At 41.2% G+C, this 20,188-nt stretch overlaps 1 long non-coding RNA gene across 2 annotated transcripts in view; it reads right to left on the reverse strand.

The window, feature by feature from the left end:
- Positions 1–5,138: 5,138 nt before the first annotated feature.
- The window catches only part of LOC121954276 (uncharacterized), a 32,335-nt gene continuing 17,285 nt past the window's right edge, over positions 5,139–20,188 (reverse strand). For both annotated transcript variants that reach the window (XR_015778409.1, XR_006106559.2), the window contains 3 exons: positions 18,037–18,177; positions 17,591–17,746; positions 5,139–6,622 (listed from right to left, as the gene is read on the reverse strand). This is a non-coding gene — a long non-coding RNA (uncharacterized LOC121954276). The remainder of the gene's footprint in view (positions 6,623–17,590; positions 17,747–18,036; positions 18,178–20,188) is intronic.

Genomic DNA, 20,188 nt, shown 5'->3' on the forward strand with positions numbered 1-20,188 from the left:
TAATGAGGCCCACTCAGCAGACAACATCCTGTGTATTTGGTTTACAATTGTTCCTAATATTATCTACATATTTTTGCCCCATCACAGAAGGGGGGGATGTTAGTGGATATTCAGATTTAGTTGGTCGGTTAGTCTGTCTATTAAGATACTCATTAGGAGGCACATGTATACATACATAAATTCTTTGCAGATGCTGTGTAACTATAATTTGAATCAATGATGAAAAAATAATTGAGAAAAGGGCATTTAGTCCAAAGTCCATTTAGTCCAAAATATCTCAACAGCACATGACCTGATTCCTATGGAATTTACTGTGAATATTCATAAATCCAAGATGAAGTCTTATTGATATTTGTGGATCTTTTCTCTGCCATCATCTTCAGGCCAACATTTCTACTTTTACTTTAAATGGGTAAATTGCCACAAAAATAACTCTGTAAATTCATGATCTCCAGAGGAAGAATGTGATGATTACATGATCTGTTTAGTAGATGTCCTAAGGTCAAATTTTGCATCATCCAAAACTTTTGTATAATGAACTTTGCTGCAGCCTCTAGTTGTTGTTTTAGACCTTGTTAACATACAGCAGGTCTGCGAGACCTTTTTTGATCTGAGTTCGCCCCAGTTTCCAGATACATTTGGAAGTCTAAGCCGCAGTGCTCAAAGATACTTTAAGTTTGTTGTCAGTTTCCCTGTAAGACAATACTTTCTTTCCTCAGAGTAAAAATAGCTCGCCTTTTCTCTGCTGAGCTGTCACTGGCCCCCCGTGAAGACTACTGAGTGTTTTTACCAAAGACCTAAATGTGTGGACCTATTGATTTGGAAGCTTTCAGGTCCTAATGGGGCTCTTTATTGGTGCTTTATTAAAGAAAGTTATACTAGAAAGGTCACCTGGTTGATCCTTTGTGTTAAAAACACACAGACAGCAGTCGAATTGATTGCAACAAATGCCTGATGCTAATTCAAATGGACTAAAAAAAATCTTCACTTCCTTAACACTGACTATAATTGATTCATTATGTTTTCTGATTTTAATAGTAACATTGGATTTTCAGCTACAGACATTGAGATTTCACGAGAAAGCTGTTGTTTATGATTAGAAGTGTATATACAATCAGAAAACTAAACCAAGGTAGCAAAAGTCACATACCAAAAAATCACTTAACATAATCAACTCTGTGAACCTTTGAAGGTGTTCAAAGCATTGAGCACAATGAGATTAAGTGCAGCATTTGCTTTCAGTGTCTGAACAAACTTGCATCTCTGAAGTGACCACTGTACAGCGGGGTTGCAGGCCAAGAGGAGGAAAAAAAGGTCACACCACCTCTGCCCATTTAGGTTTGATATCACTTTTGAACAGGCCATTATATTTTTTCCTGCCTCAGCCTCTTTGGTCTCATCCTAAACAGATGACTGCTTGTGTGTTGAGTTGTGTTTATGTGTTTGGATGGTACCAATAGTACACAAGGTAATGGATTATCTTTCAAAAAATTATTTAGAATCCTGGAAAGATGATTTGTCACATATATATGAAACTGGGCAGTGCAACTTAGTGCTGTTGCTTCAACAACAAATGATACAGCTATCTTTGGAGTATGTATGAATCTATACTCTCGTCGACAAACCAACGCCTGACCCATGAGCAGCGTGAATGCTGAATGAATTGGAATTTAACAAATTTGTGTGTGCTTTTGCGGGCAGTTCTTAGTCCAAAGTCATCAAATACCATAGCTTTTCCAGCGATTTTGGCATAAGATCTTGACGCCAAAAGCAACTTTTCACGTCCGCATGACGGCCTTAGCTGACAACGCAGCCATAAAGACCCGACGTTCATGGTTTCACTGTGTTGTTATATCAAAACAAAAAAATCAAATCAATCAAAAACACGTTCGGATAGAACTTGTCACATCCACTCATTATGCTGCTGGCTGGCGTCATGTTGAAACACTGCCGGTAACAAAGTACTATAAGGAGCACGGGGGTGCCTATAGGGCAGGTGGGAGGGGCAGTCGATAGGTCCAACAAACACTGGACTTTTATGCAGAGTTCTGGCATTCAAATTAATACCAGAGTGGTATCTGAATGAACAAATGTTTTGATTTTTTTTTCTACACCTTACCATGTGCCTCCTTCCCCATTATCCTAGCCATCTGTGCCAGCATGTGCGTTTGTTGACATCCTGGCGTTGGCTGCCATGTGCTTTTGTTGCCTAACATTAACCACGTGCTGTGTCATCCCACCATGTGCTTGAGTTGACATCATGGTAGCGGCATCCGGGAACATTAATAGCAGATGCAGAGGGATACCTAAAACGTAATATGTAGACAAAGAAGTCGACTGCAAAGCGGCAATATGTGATGACCCATTGGGTTTTGTCATTTTCTGTGTGACCATGCAAGTGGTGGATCTTTCTACCGGTGAAACAGGCAGCTGCTTGGGGCATCAAAAAGAAGATACACATTTTTTTTTTTTTTACATTCAAATGATAAAATGCTCTAATGCTAACAGTCAGTCTGTACAGTGCTTGTACAGTTGTTCGACCACTCCTCGAGTCAAATTCACACATTCACACACTCATGGCCAAGGCTACCATGCAACATGCCACGTGCTACTCAGTTTTTGAAACACTCACACAACATTGGAATAGCCATTGGAAGCAATTTCGGCCCAAGGATACTTAGCTCTGTCATACCTCACAGTCAGAACATGCTAGAGCGTGGATGCATATGGTGATGTTAGGTGTAAGCGGAGAGCATTAGAGCAAGAGAAAATGAAAAGGCAAAAGATTGGACATTGCTTATGAAAAATGTATCCGTTTGCCAATAACGATCTTGTTGTCTCTAATGACCTGCCGTCCTGAGGCCTTTCCAGACAAAGAACCTGAGCCCTGAGTCCCACCTTCCTCTCTGGGACTCTATCTTGCCCGCTCCCCTGAGTCCATTGATTATCTAATTTATTGATGCAACCATTCTTTCCATTAAGACATACAGGAAAACTTTGCTCCGTCCTGTAAGGAAGTAGTAAACAGAGAGGTAGGGGGAGCGGGAGAAGCCTATTGATTTTGTGAACAGTGACTCTGATCACATTGAACAGCCTGGGATCGACAAGCCGTCCCCAGGCGAAGAGCAAAGCCTTCATCTGGCGGAGAAGAGAGCAGCCAATGGGCGTGTCCATCGGCAACAAACATTCAACAACTTGACAAAAACAAGAGGGGGTATTAACTGTGATGCCCATCGATCGGTCAGCACTGCACACAGTCAGAGAGACAAGCTGGCCCATTCGATCTGTCTGGAGACAGACCTGGTGTAATTGTAAAGAACTGCAAACAGCAAAAAGGACAGTGCAGGTCAACAGGACACGTTTTTGTAGTGTGGTGCACACAGACAAGGAATCAGGAGAGGGAGGGGGAAGAAAGAGAAGTCAGAGAGAGAGAAACATCGAATGAGAGAGAGTAAAGGAGAAAAATACAGAGCTCCATAGGGGATTTATCTAAGCAGTGCCATTAACAGTCGAGGCAGAGATTTCCTCCTGGCTTTACTGCCCACTGTGCACAGAGGGTCATTCTTTCCAGACAGATCTGCGAGCAGGAGGGACATATATTAAGAGCTTAGAGGCAGCTTTATTCTGTCATGTTTGGCAGAATCTCACAGGTGGGGGGTCAGCATAAACAACACAAGTTAGAAGCTGCTAGATTGCCCTTTTCTTCCTGAGGCCAGACACCCACCTGAGTGGATGCACAATGGATACACATTTAATGCTGTGAGTGTGAGAAGAGTCCGCGGTTGCTATGGATTCTTTGTTTTATGCATATGCAAAAATGTACACAGTCTAAGTTCAACAAAGATTTTGGACATTTCGCTGTGTTGTCACAGAAATTGAGATTGCAGCTTTGCACTTTCCAGCTCTCTATTGCATCTCCAACTTCTTAATAAAGGAAAATCTTTTATTTGAATCTCACAGTTTGAACTCAGTACGCCCTTCTGAGGCAAATTTTCTGAAACCCAAGTTTGCAGCATTTAGCTACAGCAGTTTGGACTGCATGTTCATACAGAAAAAATGATGACCTGAGTGAAAAAGCAAGTGCAGTGAGGGCGAAGAAGTGAGTCTAGCAAAAGTAACTATACCTTAATAAAACACAGCATGTCTTGTGGCTGCATGGTGTTATTATCATTACATACTATCAAGCGGAGATGCTAAAATCCATTTCTTTTACGACCAAGCTTTTATGGTTCTTGTACAATGGAATATAATTATGAGTCTATTAAAAAGCCCATTTTAATAGTTTTAGATAATTGAATTGTTTTCTGTTTTTGCAAATTCTGTTGTAACTGCTGGAAACAGTCACAACTTTCCCCTTTTGTGCTGGGGAAACAAATAAATCGACACTAAAATGGACGACAGCTGCTACCAGCCATCTTGTCAAACAACAGTGAGATCACAGAACCCATTTTCCATAGTCTTTCTTCTTCCTTCTTTTTTCTTGTTCCTGCGCAATTCGAGGGTTAATGGAAACCCGCCTACTGTGCCGGAGTACAGCATCACATGATATGCCTCTTAGTCGTTACTTTGAAATTAGACAACATGCACCCCGAATCTCAGTGCATGACATCATTTATCATGTTTTATCAATAACTATTTAAGGTTGTTATGAAAAACGCTAAAAATGTTGACTTTTTTACAGCATCATGCCTAATCTTGCTTCAGCCAGAAGTATTAACAAACTGATAAAACACTATATGTAGGTACTACTGTGGCACACATACACACATTTATAGTTAATGTGTGCCTCCCCAGAAAATCATGTCCGTATTTGTATCCGTGCTCTCGTTCTATTTTACATCATATCAAATGATTGATTAATCGGGTCCACATGAATGATGTCAACACCCACTTTTTGTGAAATGTTTAGGTGAGCCTAATGACAGTTTGACACAGAGCCAATCTAGAGAGCGGACAAGAAAGGTGATTGAAATTCATTGCTTTTGAATGGCTGTAATTTCTGTCCAGGTCAGAATATGCCACTTGCCACGAGCACTGGGCATTTCCCAAACCTGCAATTAAACAGGGAGCACATAAATCATTGGAGGACGAACAACGGACAGGGACTTTCAAATCACAGGCTTTCAGCTGCAGAGGAATCGATTTTTATTAAAATTAGACAGACATATACGACAAATGACACTCTTTCAGTCAAAAGACATATCTGTTAATGAGACGTGGGATTTTCTTAACTTTACATCTCTCAAAAATACGTGTTTTGGCACTGTGTATTTGGCTTTTTTGCCCCCCATTTTGAAATGTGTGACTCAGCCAGGTATCGGTCTGTCATCAGAAAAAAACCTGGCTGCATACCATTAATTGGACTTTGATAAGTTTTCAAGAAATAGTATATTCATAAATTGGCCTTATTAGCTGCTTTTGGGTTATTTGCATGTATTTCAAAGCCATCTTGGCCAAATCATCGCTGTGTGCATGTCATACATATATGTCTGTGACCAAAGAGCTACACATTCACACAAAAGTATCTAGCTCTGACTCCAGCTGCACAAAGCCATTATTCCTGGTGTAATTTAAGACAGCCCTTTGTAACATGGTAATTATGGCAGATGGGAAGATTTTCACATTACGGTAATCTAGAATTGCTGACGGGTCGCTGGATTTCTACGGCGAGAGTGAGGAGGTCTTTGAACTGATTACCAGAACAATCTTTTATGTTTTATCTCCGAGACGCATGCAGAGAATTGAGGTGGTCAAGTTGCCTTTAAATCACTGAGTCAATTACCTTGTCCATATGGGACAGGGGTGATTTGTATATTAAAGACGGGCGGAGTTGAGAGTGAAGGGGCTGTATCAAAAGGGTCTCCCCAAGCTATCTTTTGTCCCTTGAGGCTGTACTTATGAACACCTGACTGACTCTGATTCGGGGCTGTGCTAGTTGTGATAGCTTTGGCAGCTGTAGCAGGTTGAGATGAGACGCAAGATGTGGCACCTGGTCCGAGAACATCCGTTAACATCTCCAGGGATTCTCATAATTAGCGTCAGATTCACATCATAGCGCCTCTGTGTCTGGCAGCACATTTACACCAACGGTTAATATTTTACACATATTCACATGTTGTGTTGTGGAAGAAAAAGTATGCTCATGATGGATGTTACAGGATCTTTTTAAGTAAGATACAATTATAAGCATACAGGAAAATGCAGCATGAAAAAGAGTATTTTTGAGAAATTCTGTATATAGTTGTTTATGTTTATTTTAATTTGGGTATTAGTTGCTGAGAGTGAAAAGCGTTAATACTATGACAAAATATATTTATAGCATTGGAATTGTAGCATAACTGAAATCTGCACATTAACAATTTTTTGATGTAATTTTAGACATTCCATACATGAAGCTATAATCGATATCTTCGTGATTCAGTTTATCAAAAGACATGTTATTTACAGTGATGTGAAAGGAGTCGCTCATTAAAGTGCACCAACACAGAATTATCACCGGACTCTGCTGCTCCTCTCAGCTCTCTACGGAGTATTATGGCTTCCATCAGCTCATTGTTTTTGTTGTCCAGCCAGAAATTTTACTGTGTTAGTTCACTGTCACATTTTTGGCTGGAGCAGGCAGCTGTTTTAAGCAAAAAAAAAAAAAAAAGCTTTAAAAATCCATAGTGCACTATGTCCAACACCAAATACACAAGAGGAACATTAGCAACCAGCTGGTGAGTGAAATATTCAGCAGGTAAGGAGCAAGATAGTTCCCGCAGGAGCCGGTGAAAACCAAAAAAGAGACAATATTCAACTTAAATAACTTGCTGCAGAAATGAATCCTAAAACCTGCACCTAAAACCTCTTTTCAAAATCTATAGGGTTTTGGTGAGGTGCCTAAAAAATTACGCCTTTTGTTAAATCGAGCTTTAGAAATTTTCACATTTTGTTCGACAAAACAAAATACGTCAGTAAATATCCTACTAATTAATGAAAAGATTTACACTGTCTTTAAAAAAAAAAATGTTGCGAGCAAATGGCTACATGAGACAACACAACGTCAGCATGCAGACCACAGTTTTACAGCCTTGTTGTGCCGTCAATGGGAAAAATCCCACTGGATTTTTGTTGAGGGAACAAGGTTGATCTTAGATTCTGGATTGGCTTTAAGGCTATGCAAAGTGGGCTGGGAAATGCTCTGTAACCGGATGGGAGCTATGAGGTATGACACATGCACAGTGTGACTGTAGATGCAATGTAGGAGGGTTACAGCAGAAGGTACTAGAAATAAAGAGACGGTGTCTCCTAAGTTGCTCTTTGAGTGCGCCATTTTTTAGCCTCTTTGAGTGCGCTGTGCCTGACAGAGCTTTTTGGGTACGCTTAAATGGATGGCGATCAAATGTTTTCATACAGACAGCATTTGTTAATGTTCTTTGATGAGGGATTTTTAAAAATAATTTCACTATTGCAATTCTCACCCATATGTTTGTAAACATATTTCAACCCAAGGCTGACAGCGGACGCCTCAGTGAAACAAATCAAACATCCCCTTGTTCCGTGATAGTGCGCCAGCTATTGAGCCTTTTGGGAAATGCAGACCAGATTTTACTGTGCATGTGTTGTACCCCAATGATATGACGCAATACTTCATCATGGTTTCTCCTTTTTTTAATCTCTTTGGTTGGCCTAAAAATAAACGTCTATTCACCAGGTGAAGGTGGGTGGGTCCTGAGGGTGCTGCAGAACTTCAGGGGTAAAATAACGCTGTAAATAGTTGGCGCTTTTACCATAACTAACAGACTAATGTGTTTTAAATTTTGATTTGAATATAAAAAGGTGTCAGAAAAAAAGATGTTTAAAATGTGCTAATTTAATTGACGCCTCAAATCTGATATGACATCATCATTACGGCAGGTCAAAGTGCAAGTGTCGAAGCCCGCTTATGCGTCGGCTAAACTTTTTGTAATTTTGGCGCATGCTGTAAAGAGAACAATTGTGCCTGAGGCGAGGGTGCACGGATTCTTTGGACTAACGGCTGACTGAAGAAATGATGAAAGTACATGTGAGCAGTTTTCCTGTCACTCTTGTGTAAGCACATGCACATACATAATCATGTAATCACATTTACACTGTGCAGCACCACTCGGCGAAAATATGATTCTGCACGCCTGCAGGTAAATTTAGAAAAGAAAAAAAACACATGAATGCAAATGTTGCAACATGTCAACTTACAAGATGTCAGTGATGTGTTGATAACTTGTGTCCGCTGCTTGTTGCAGGTTTAATGAGAAGATGTGCTGTATTTTGCAGCTACATGTGGTGATGCGACAAATGGTCCGTTTTGGGACATTAAAGTAAGGTATGCAAAGAGCTTCATTCCAAAATGCCAAATATCCATCACCACCATACCTGAAAATGTTAATAATGACATGTCAGGTTAGCAGGAACATTACGGTCTTGGTTGATAAAATGACCATTTGACCTCTTATTCAATAAAAAGATATGCACTTGTTCACACATATAAACCCAGTACAGTAAAGGCATATAAAATGGTAAAAGGGTATTTTCTTGTCCACAGAGCTCAGATTTTAATATTTTTTCTGTACATGAATAAAGAAAAACTTAGGAGATAAATTCAGCCGAGTGACAAGGTTGACATATTTTCTTCTTATAAAAAAGGAAACTGGGCTTTTCAAGTAACTGACTAAGTTAAAAGAAAGTTGAGTGGCTTACGTAAACGTCATTGTGAATGACCTTTAACTTTTTTTTCTTTCATAAAAGTCAATTATATTGCCAGCAACTGCAACAGGGCAAGTGTGATCAGACTTGATCAGCTGTCGACCATCACAACTTCAACTGACTTATAAGAACAAAGTTGCACAATAAACATCTTGAAATAGCCATCTCTAATCCTGAGAACTGTCCATTTAGCCAGAAATGGACACATTAATCGCTGAGGTGTCTGGTGTTGTCATGTTTGTGTATGTTCAAAATGCTTTTAGTTTTATAAAGTCTCAGGAACATACAGAACATTTCATACCTGGTGAAGACTACAAATTATGCTTTAAGACAATAGTTTGTGTTCTTTTAATAATATGCGTAATTTCATTTTCTTTACAACTTGTCACAGGCTGACAAGTCAGAATGATCCAGTGAGGTCACACTGAAGTAGATAATCCAAGTGATGAAAGGGTGTTAATGCAATATGAGGGCTTTTTAAAGGTCAGCTGCAGATCTGCCAGTTCTTATAAGTCCTGTGCTCTCCTCTGGCCTGCCAGCCATTAAAGGTCACATCATACTACTCTCCTGCAGACAAAAAGATGGCAAAGGGCTCTGTGTGGAGGGGACCATTCTTCATCTAACAAGGGCCACAAGAGCGGACACTTCTATTATACTACATGCTGTCGTACCGACTTCACAGCGAGCTCTCTCAACACCGTGTCGATCAGATATAAAGGTTTGTCCCACAGTCAGCGAAGTGATTAAAGTCACCGCAGCTCAAGAGTTCACCCTAAAATCCTGTTTTTCATTACATGATCACAATCTGAAGCCTTTAAATCGTACCAGTATTTTTATAGTAAGTAAGTGACATCAGCTATCATGAAATGATGTTGTTTTTAATTCTTTAAAACCTGTCAAATAAGAGACACAGGTACACCATGTACATTATGTTTTGAGCATCTAAATATGTGCCTCAGTACCTCATAATGGTTATTTTAGTGAAGTTGTTGTGGGTTGTTTTTGTTTGTTTAGTTGTTGTTGATTTTTTAATAGGTGCAGAGACAGACACTGCAAACATCTAGGCCCAGCCTAAACCTAGGGGTTCTGGTAACATGCTCTGTGGGAGATTTTTCCTCCATTTACGTCAGCTATATGCACTATTTTTCAAGCCATTTAACATAATAGAATGTCTGAATATCTGTACATTATTTTGGGGAAAAAAACATGATAGTTGGCAAGGAAAATATCTTCCTGTAGCACATTCATCCTGTTTTGAATCTATAATTGTTCTCAAACTGTTTTCATTATTCTGAAAACATAAACAAATGCTGAGGATGACTCATTTTCATTCTTGCCACTTCCAACTACAAAGAGTCAGAGCTTTTCTGATGTTACTATTTCGAAGTTAAATAACAACAGTAAGGGAGGAGTTTGGCGTAAACACACATTACTAATCTTAACACCTATTTTCATTGTGCTATGCAGTAGAGTTCACAGAATGAATGTTTACCTGACAAATATGCTACATTTGAATCCATCCCATAATAATCTGGGCTGCTCTAACTGCAAACCAAGGATCCCCTACGCTGCCAAGTAAATGTGATCTTCAGTACTTTGAACAGAATATCTGGCCAACAGAAGATCATTTACTCATTTATATTAGATTTCTTTAGAGCAGCTCAGTAGGATAAACAACATGGGAATATATTATTATTTAAAGGCATTAAAAACACATTAGTACAACACAGTCATGACTTTTGAGAAACATTCAGGGCTGTAGCCCCTGAAGCCGACCACTCAAACCCCTGCTCCACCCCTCCTCTTGCCGTTGCTTAAGAGCGAAGACGCATCTTTTAAGAGAAAAAGAAGGGGTTAACATTCTTTTAACCAATAGACAAAATCAAAGCTAAAACGACATATTTTTTTAACACCCGTATTGATTTTTTTCTTCTTTTGAGTGCTTTGAAAAAAAAAGAAAACACAGACTAAAGATGTTTGTCAGAAGTAGAAAGCTGTCATAATTCTGGCATTTTAAAATATTTTAATTGAAGGAGCAAATAAAGTTTGCGGCACACTTTTTTTCTCTTTAGTCATAACAGTCAGTATATATACAATTTAATAAACATGCTATAAATTTGAATACCCAAATTCCTTCAACAGAATACTTAGAAGTCTGTGATGTTTCTTCAATGTGCATGTGCAAAAGAGTTCATAAAGTAGTTTTATTGTTTATTTTACTGCTCACTTGATTTGTGGTTAAAAGTGTAATATTTAAAAGTGTATATACGTAAAAGTAAGATAATCATGATGTTAATGAAAATCCGTTTGTCCAAAACATTTTAGAGAACGACGCAAAGCAGCATGAGATTAATCTGAATGCTTTAATTTTTGACATTTACATTTTGCTATATCGGGGCAGGGAGAAAAATGGAGCTAATTAAGAAATGAAATGAATTTAATTAATCTATTGTGGCTTGCGGGAACCCGGCAGCATTGTGAAGGCTCAGTCGACCAAATAAAGCCTATGTATGTGGCGATGTATTTGTGTGGTTTAACACTGAAAACACTCGCTATTGACCTCTGGCGTTCTTGTGTCAGTGATGTTTTTCTTTTTGGAAGAAAAAGATTCAGCGCTGTCATTTTTAATTGCTAAATCTCTTTTAGTACCATAAAGAAGCAAATAATTGGAGCTTGTGGAAGTTTTAGGTAAGCCTTACAGGATAAATCTGCCCTAGATACTATCCATTTCTTAAGTTCATGCAGTTAACATTGCAGGAGTTTTATGATAACTTTTGTAATTTACTTTTCTGGACTACCCTCTTCCTCTAAAACTAGTGGTGGACAAGGTAAATTCAGCGTCCCCAAGACAAGGGAGTGTGAACCTGAGGCATTTAGCATGTGGAAAGTTTTTTTTTTTTAAGTAGTAAGAGCAGCTGAGAGCTGTGGCCCTTACTTATATCCTGTAGCTGTGCTGTTTCTGGTCTACTGAGGCTCTTTCAGCTCAGAAAATGTTTCTCTGCCTCTTGTACAATAGACCTTTTCTCACTGTATGATTACAGAAAATTAGTGCAGTTGCTTTCATTCTGAGGCACAGTCATCAACTTCCTGCTCACGCTGTTCTAATGTTTGACTGTGGAGTACAGGCTTCTGGAAATATCTAAATGTGATGTTATATCATCCACAAATGTTCACTTTGTCAGCTAAGTAAACTCTGTCACTATCAGTGTTAAATAGCTGCTCAAACTAAGAGTGTGGGAGCATTTTGTCTATTGAATGATGCACAATACTGTACCATCAAGGAAGTGACCAAAACACACATCTGCAATTCAAGGTTTCTATGGATGGTAAATGGAACTGTGCTTGCACAGAGCTTTTCAAGTCGTTCAAACACTCAAAGCTTTCACACTATGAGTCAAATTCACCAATTTACGCATACATTCATACACTTGTTGCAGAGGCTACTGTGCAAGGTGCCCCCTGCTAGGTTCTAAACCTTCATACACAATCACACACCGGTGGAACCGACATCGGGCAATTGTCTTGCCAAAGGATCCTTTGACATGCTGACTGGGCCGACTTCTGACTAAAGGGCGACCTGCTCTACCTCTTAAACCACAGCTCCAGTTTACGGGTCTAAAGCAATGGCATAGACACATATGAAACCAGGGGTTTGGGGCTCCACCACTAGAAAATTTAGGATGTCAAACTTAGTCTCCTGCATTCTGGGGATTTTTTTATGCACCAATTACGAACAGTTTATGATGCAAATGTTTTTAATTTGGTAAAAAAAAAAGTTCTCCGCTACTTTCATGTTTATATCGGTAGTGACAAATGCACATGTTCTAAATATCGAAGGGGTACAGGTCCCCTCTTCCTTCCTAGTGGCAACTTTGGGGCTGAAAAATGAAAACCTAAATGCCAAAAACCCACAGACCCACATATTAAATGCATACTATTTCACATGTGAGTGTTGACTCTGGATTATTTAAAGAGGCTCTACGTATAATTCAGAGAGTACGAGTTGTCTCGACATGGTTTTCAACATGGAGGTAGCTGAGCCAGCAGCTAGCACCTAATGGTGCTAACACCATAAATAGGACTAAACAACAGTAGCAGTGCTGACAGAGCTAACAGTGTTAACCAGGGGAGAACTGGAGGGTGGGCGCTACGCTTGCACAATAACACCGTCCCGATATCAGTAGTAACCGTTGTATGAGTGTCGTATGAGACCTGTGTGTGCGCTGTATGGTTGCATTGCAAAGTGGCAGCGATGAGCTAATCAGCTGGATACACACATGCACTGACATGCACGCACAGCTGGACTGGCTTAACACCACAGACTAAAGAAAGGCTCCAATTACAACAAACACACAGAGAGGTAGCATTACTTCATTCTTTGCTCAGGATGCTATTACACCACTATTTTTACATAGCGAATAGAGCTTTGCTATCATATTAATGCTCTGAATGTTGCGTACAGAACTTTTAAAAAGGGAGCTTTGACAAAGCTGTGTTTAGTGAAAAAAGTACCCTTGTGCAAAATAAATGATTTTTAAGTAAATAGGTAAGCACTGGTTATAAAGTCAAAAATGCATGTATTAAATAAATTATTCCTGCTCTCCCTCCCTCTTTGCACATGTGAGTGTGTGTGTGTACGCGTGTGTGCATGCACACAAGTATTTTCGCATCATCATACCAGCCATAACGGAGTCATGGAGACCTCAGGCTCACTTCCTAGCTAATGATTTAAGTAGGGCGTCATCAGTACATGGCTGACAGCTGCAGCGGGACATTTGTCATCAGTGAAAAGGAGATTTTGAGTTATGACATTAATGAGGAATGCTGCCTTAATCAGAAATGTATGCAACTTTGCCTTAAGCCAACCATGATGATGTAAGTGTTTCAATCATGGCAAAATAGTCAGTTTCAAAATCTTTTTGTGCAAACATCCTAATTGGTAAAGTGAAAGAGAGTCTACCGTGCAAACAGCAACAACATCCCTCATGTCGCTGCTGTGCAGTTGCTTCAGTATTCTCTGTTTGTGCAATCCACTTTGCAATCCAGCTATGTCTAATGTCCACATATGGCAGCTCGACCAGCCCGGTCTGGCTCAAACAAAAACAAAGATCCCAGCTGACTGTGGCATTGCACAGCTGAGAGTGTTTTCCTGTTAACGCAGATCAGCAGTGACACTCAGGATTAAATCTGTCCAAGGTCTATATACACACGGTGTGGCAATAAACACAAGCAACAATAGCCTGATCTGCAATTTCTTCATTTCTCTGGTTATATCCAGCCTCTCTCGAATCATCTGCCTGTAATTGAGGTCTGGAAAGTCACATTTCTGCATCTCTCAGAAAAACTGAGAGTGGATGTTGGCAAAAAAAGGGATGTCTGTTTTTTTCAGAGTTAGAGATTTGTTTGTGTTACTGATGAAAAGTGTGTCTGTGCACTGCACTGAACTGCAGCTGTTACTTGCTCAGGTGTTAGGTGTGTGTATGGTATCTGATTTGAAAGAAATGGAAATTCCAGCGTAAAAATAAGCAGTGTAATGGCAAAGTGATACAAACGATATGAGGATAGGATATTTTCCTCGTGGCTGGTACAAAGAACAGTGACCACAGGAGAGACGGAATAAAAGAGGAATTGTCAAATGAAAGGAGAGGAGGAGAAGGGCAAAGACCTCCTCCAAGGTCACACCTTCTCCATTTATCACCAGTGTTTGTCACAATGGTCTCCATGTCCTACAGCATGCTATGGTCATCTTGCCCCCTGTGCCTCTGGGACGACTTTTTCTGTTAGCATGACAGGCCACAGCGAATGTCTGCTGATTACCCGCCACATGCACTCGCCACCGATCCATAGACGACATTATTCAGGTACAAAGCAGGAGGCGGAGAAGGATAATGTTTCCTGAAAAACCACTCGTGTGTTGATAACTGACACCTTAAGTCATGCATATTGATTACGTCCTGGAGGCATTAGCAAAATCAGTTGAATCTGCAGAATGGAGAGGAGGAATGAACGCTGCAACAGCGAGTGAAAGACATTTAAAGACATTTGAATACAAAGGGCTGTGCCGAAGTGATAGGAGATGTAAATAAAGCAGCCATCAGGATGCATTAGCTTCAGCCGGAGAAGCAACGATACACCACTGTGATTGACTGTGTTCGTTAAATGAGAAACAGAGCAACCAGGTGGATGAGTCATTTCGAAGTCATGCCCTCACCAGACGGCCTCATTGTCCTCTGTGAAAACATTTTCAAGACTTATTTATGGGAAAGTTTCTATCCACTTCATTGGCTAACTTCACTTTTGCAAATTACCCCGAAAAAGGCTTGCCCTCCATTTAGATGTCAGCGTTTCTTCAATTATTGTTATTATGATGAGGTGTGGTGTGCTGCGGCTATTGGTGCGCTTCCACCTACTGTATGATGCCCTTTTTATATAAGTCTGAGGCGGTTATGAAGCCCATAATCTGTAATGATTGTGACAATAGTGAAGTCATGCCTTTAATAAAGAGCTGCAGCACTCCAGGTGTTCTGGAGCCGGACCAATGTTTGTGCAGAAGTCACGGGGACAGACAGTGTTTGCAGCAACACATTTTTTCAGGAAAACTGTCTCTGGCTTCCCGGCATCTACCTCAGCAGTGAGGAGAGAGGCACCTCTTCAGATTTCCTGCTGAAATCCAATGTGGCATCTTCAGTTTCCAGAGAGGCGCGTTACGGCTTTTCAGGCGTGATTATGAGGTAACCACCACCACAGACAGGAGGTGAAGACCACAGGAAACCCAACACTGCACTGAATGTACATTAGAATATGACAGCACGTGGATGCTCTCCTAGAAAAAAAAATGCATGTGCACACATGCAACCAAAACTGCGAGTATACTGCAAATATACTGCTCCCACTAATGTGTGTGTGCACTAAAATGCCTCACAGACACCTACCAATCACAGCTCTGCCAAGCTCAGAGGCATTTATTATTAATAGAGGGAATCATAGGAGGCTTTTAATTGGAGATGCTCTAGTCGGTGTCTCAGAGGTAAGCGGGGTGCTGTCACTGTCGATCTGCAAACTTCCTCCGCTCGGAGAAAAACGACGGGACGTCGCACTTTCATGTGCACCTCCTGTTGACTGTGAAGGATGTAATTTGAAGCTGTCCTTCTCCTCTCACCACAGCTTCTGATTAGCAGCCCTGACTCCCAGGCTGGAGCATGCTAATTCAGGAACGGCAGTCTGGGAATCACCGCCATTAGTGGCAGGTATAGAGAGTAAACGGCATAATATGCAAATGAAGGGAAGGCATCACCTTAGCTGTCAATCACCAAAATGAAAAAAAAAAAAAAATATATTCTGTGCGGCCGCTAATAATACCTCACCAGGGGGAGGGAGTGGAGGAATGCAGATGAAGAGAGACGGGGGAAAGGAGAGAGGATAAAAGAAAGCAGTGTGGAATCAAAGCCGGCTGGCCCGCGCACATGTGAAGCTGTGATCGTCGCAGGCGTTCAGGCAGTCTGTGTGAAATGAGCTCCGACACTGTCGTGAGCTAATGACAGGAAGGGCTTGGATGCCAGGACACTCCTTATCATCAGAGGTGCGTTGATGTCTGCTGTCACCAGTTTGTCTCCTCAAACAGCAGAAGACGTTCTCTGGTCTTTAAGTAAAAGTGGGAATATAGTGGTGTGTATTACATGTGTTACAGGCCTTTACTAATTCTATAGACTGCTCTATTTGATTCTAGTGACTTCTCTACTAAACCGTGATCAACCTTTCAGGATCTATTTAACCCTAACCTGAGCAAAAAACACGAGGAAAAAGGCAATAACAAACTTGGCAAGAAATGTCCCACAAATTAGAATGAAGTTGACAAGAAAATGCCCTCAAAATTAGTTTAAAAAAGGGAGGTGGGGCAGAAAAACATAGGGAAAACTTCATTTATATTTAATATAATTTCATATTTAAGATTAAATTATAGAAAAAATATGCATACAGAAGTATGTGAAAAATGTGCTGAAGTACATTAGTAAATGTACTTTACATTCCAGCACTGGTCTCCGTGGAAGAGAGTAGTGAATTCTTTGTGCATTTCCATAATGGCAAGCTGCACCCGACCATCATTATGCAGCGCGGTTCACACAGGAACAAAGTGCTGCTTTTTATTAATCGGGTCCCTCAGACAGTTACTTTTTTAACAACAGAAGCACAGTAAAGGCATTCAGCAGAAAGTTAATATCACACATTCTATATGAAGAGGGGACAAATATCTATTTACAGCATAAATGTACCTGAAGTTCTGTGGGTATTTGGGTGTCTGAACCCAGCCACAGTGTGTTGCAGCCCTGCGGGTCAATCACACTGTGCAGGCTGGCACGAGGATCTGAAAGTCCCTCTTGTTTGTCACATATTGACCCACTTTGCCTGACAGCTTACAAATCAGAGCCATCAGTCTATGTGCCATGTGTTTCTATGTGTGGGGCTCAACCAAATGTCATTTTTCGACATTCAAAGCTTCTGTTGAGGTTTTTCCAATGGAGCTTCAAATGTCTGTCTACATATATTTTTTTTAAAGTCATCACCATAGATTTATTATAATAACTAGATACCGGATGCCAACATGGCACCTATTCATTCAAATGGAACTGCGAACCTGGCACATACACCAAATAGAGTTTATAGCTTCTGGGTTTGTTTCATGGTAAGCAACTCACTGAATATGCACAGCCGTGTTTCTCCTACTGGCCCCACCCAGGAGCTCCCGCTCGACGCGTAGACTTACATTGTGATGACATCTTCATTTTTAAACCCCTTTTCCCAACTCCAGGAAAGTTTTAGAAATACAAAACTTCCATGTATCAAAAATTTGTAACAGAAAGTCATGAATTACCTTGTTTGCAGTTCGAGGTGTCCTGGCAAGAGTTTTACAGATATCTTTTTTACAACGGTGGCCTCTGGGGAAAATCCTTTTTGGGCTGCAGGGGATTTTTTTCACTGAAACATTGGCTGCAAGGCTTCGAAGCTTTCCTGGCGGCCTGGTCTTCACCTGAAAAGAAGATTTTAAAAAAATCCTCAACAATAACTTCCCCATATTGAATGAAGTGATTCATCTGATTAAATAAGTTTGTCTTTTTTTTTTTTAATTAAATCAACTTTCTTAATGAATCAAATGTAATTTATGGTGCTGGCTGCTGCAAATGGATCTGCTGCGAGCATAACTGGCTTGTTTTTAGCATGGAGCTGACTTGCAAACAGGGACAGCAGATAATATCACCTCTGTTTATCTCCACCTACACAAACAACCAGGAGGAAACCACAGCTACCTAACCTGCTTACCAGAGGTTGATCCATCACAGCAGGCCCGGACTTTGGGCGTGTGCCAGTAAGATTTGTTCCGAGTAAGAGCTCTTTTGTGTACCATTACAAGTCAATTGAGAGCTTCTGTTGTGGCGCCATCGTGGATAAGTCTTGTACTGTCTGAACAAAAAAGAAGACATGCATAAGAAAAAAACCTGTGCAGCATTCAAACGTTGATTTCGAATGTCAATGTCAATAAGCTTCGAACTATGCGGTTCAGTCCTATCTATGTGTGTGTTATACACACCCTCAAGCGCCACCTCTCCTCACGGAGCTCCCCCAAGAGGCTTCCAGGGCCTTACCTCATTTGCACTCATCACAGCAACTTGGGACTGAGTTGACAGGCTCATTTTCCCCACTCTGCATGGAGCAGCACAGCAGCAATGCCGAGGAACAACCAGGCACCCAGAGTGGTTTTATAATTAGCTACTTGCTCTCTGCCACTAATGTACATGGAGCAAGAGCCTCCTTCTGAGTGTGCATGGTCGGCAGGTACTCAACATGTGCAGGCCACCGCTGATGATAATAAGTAGGTGTATGGGGGTATATGTTGACTGAGGTCGCAGTGACAGGCTGGAGAGAGGTGAGAGACGGAGGCGGGCTGGGTTGCGATGGTGTTTAGATAGCGTTCGTCGTCTCGATGCTCAGCGGGTGAGAATTGTGCCTGGGGCTGGTGGCTGATTGCTTTGATGCGAAATGTGTTTCACATGGCTCTGGAGGTGCACAGACCACAGGCACAGCCCTGGTCTTGTTGTCACATGGTCAGTCCGGCTCAGGTTAGCCTGAGTTGCACCTCACGGGTCCAGAGGGCCGGGGGCTGATGTAGCTGTTGGTACATACATGTGATACAGGGAATGAGAACTCAGCTGCAGGTTGCATCTCCAGATAATGCCTCAAGGTAAAAGAGCATGGTCCAAGCAAAGAGGTGAAAATGAAAAAGGGAAAAAAAGTCTCTCTGGGAAGGGTTAACAAGTTCAGTCCCTTAAGAACAGGGCCCTTCAACTCAGCGTATAGAGCAAGAGGACTGTCTGGTACGTGAAACTCAAGTGGTATGAAATGGTAAGAAATATCAGACTGTGGGGAGAAAAGCGAACTCCAGAAGTAAGTGAAATCTCCTGTTTCTGTTGTTTTATTTCTATTCTTTTCAATATTGACTTGGTTCTACAAGCCTTTTGTTGCAAGCTGTTCAACTTCAGCTATATTATTGCCTTCATAAAACGAGTTCATACTTGCGGGCTCGGGCTGCAATGGGGCCACACAGGATTACAATGTACACAGAATCTCGTCTCATCTCATCGTGCTTCCCTACCACTTCTATGCTCTTTTTTTTCCTGCCTCCACAGGACAGACAGCATCTGTTGTTCAGCCACGCTCATACAGCAGAGAGAACATCCAGTGAGTGTAGAGGTGGAAATGGAGCGATCAATTAGATTTTAACAAATGACTTTCTGTGTATTACCCAGCAGCTGTTAAATCGGTCAACCTTAGCACGCTCCCCTCTCTGAGGGGACGGAGGAGAGGGCTTGTCTGAGCTGCATGCTGTATCATGGAAAACTGCAGAGAAAGTCAGCCGTGGCCTCGGGCGGGAGTGTACTTCTCGTAGTGTGGCTTTGGACGGAGATGGAGGGACAGAGAATGGAGGATGGAGGTGGGTCAGTTGGACCCGAGAGGCCCACTCGTGGAGATGATATGGGGCCAGGAGATGGGCATGCTACATATGGAGGTCCACAGTTACCTCAGGCAAAGAGCAGCCGGGCCATTTGTTCACTTCCTCTACTCTTAAATATATAAATAAAAAATATCCCTTTGTATCTGCTACTCGCTTGCACACTCACAGGCTTGGACACACAACACATGCAGACGAGAGTGCATGAAGAGGCACACTTCAGAAAGGACAGACCTACTTTTAGTCCGACTAGTAACCCCAGTCTTTCAGGGCACAGCTCAGCGATTCAGCTCCCTAAATGATGTAGTTTAATGGTGAAGTGCTACTAATGGCTCAGCAGAACATCTTAAAAGGCCACTTAAAAGCTAGCAGGCCCATAAACTGCGTGACACACAGCAGTGGGATCTGACCACACAATACTCATTTTAGTTACTGACTGCACGGTGGTGTGTGTGTGTGTGCTGG

The sequence above is a fragment of the Plectropomus leopardus genome, chromosome 13 (assembly GCF_026936395.1).
Source record: "Plectropomus leopardus strain MGB_pleo_1.0 chromosome 13, ASM2693639v1, whole genome shotgun sequence".
Lineage (NCBI taxonomy): Eukaryota > Metazoa > Chordata > Actinopteri > Perciformes > Serranidae > Plectropomus > Plectropomus leopardus.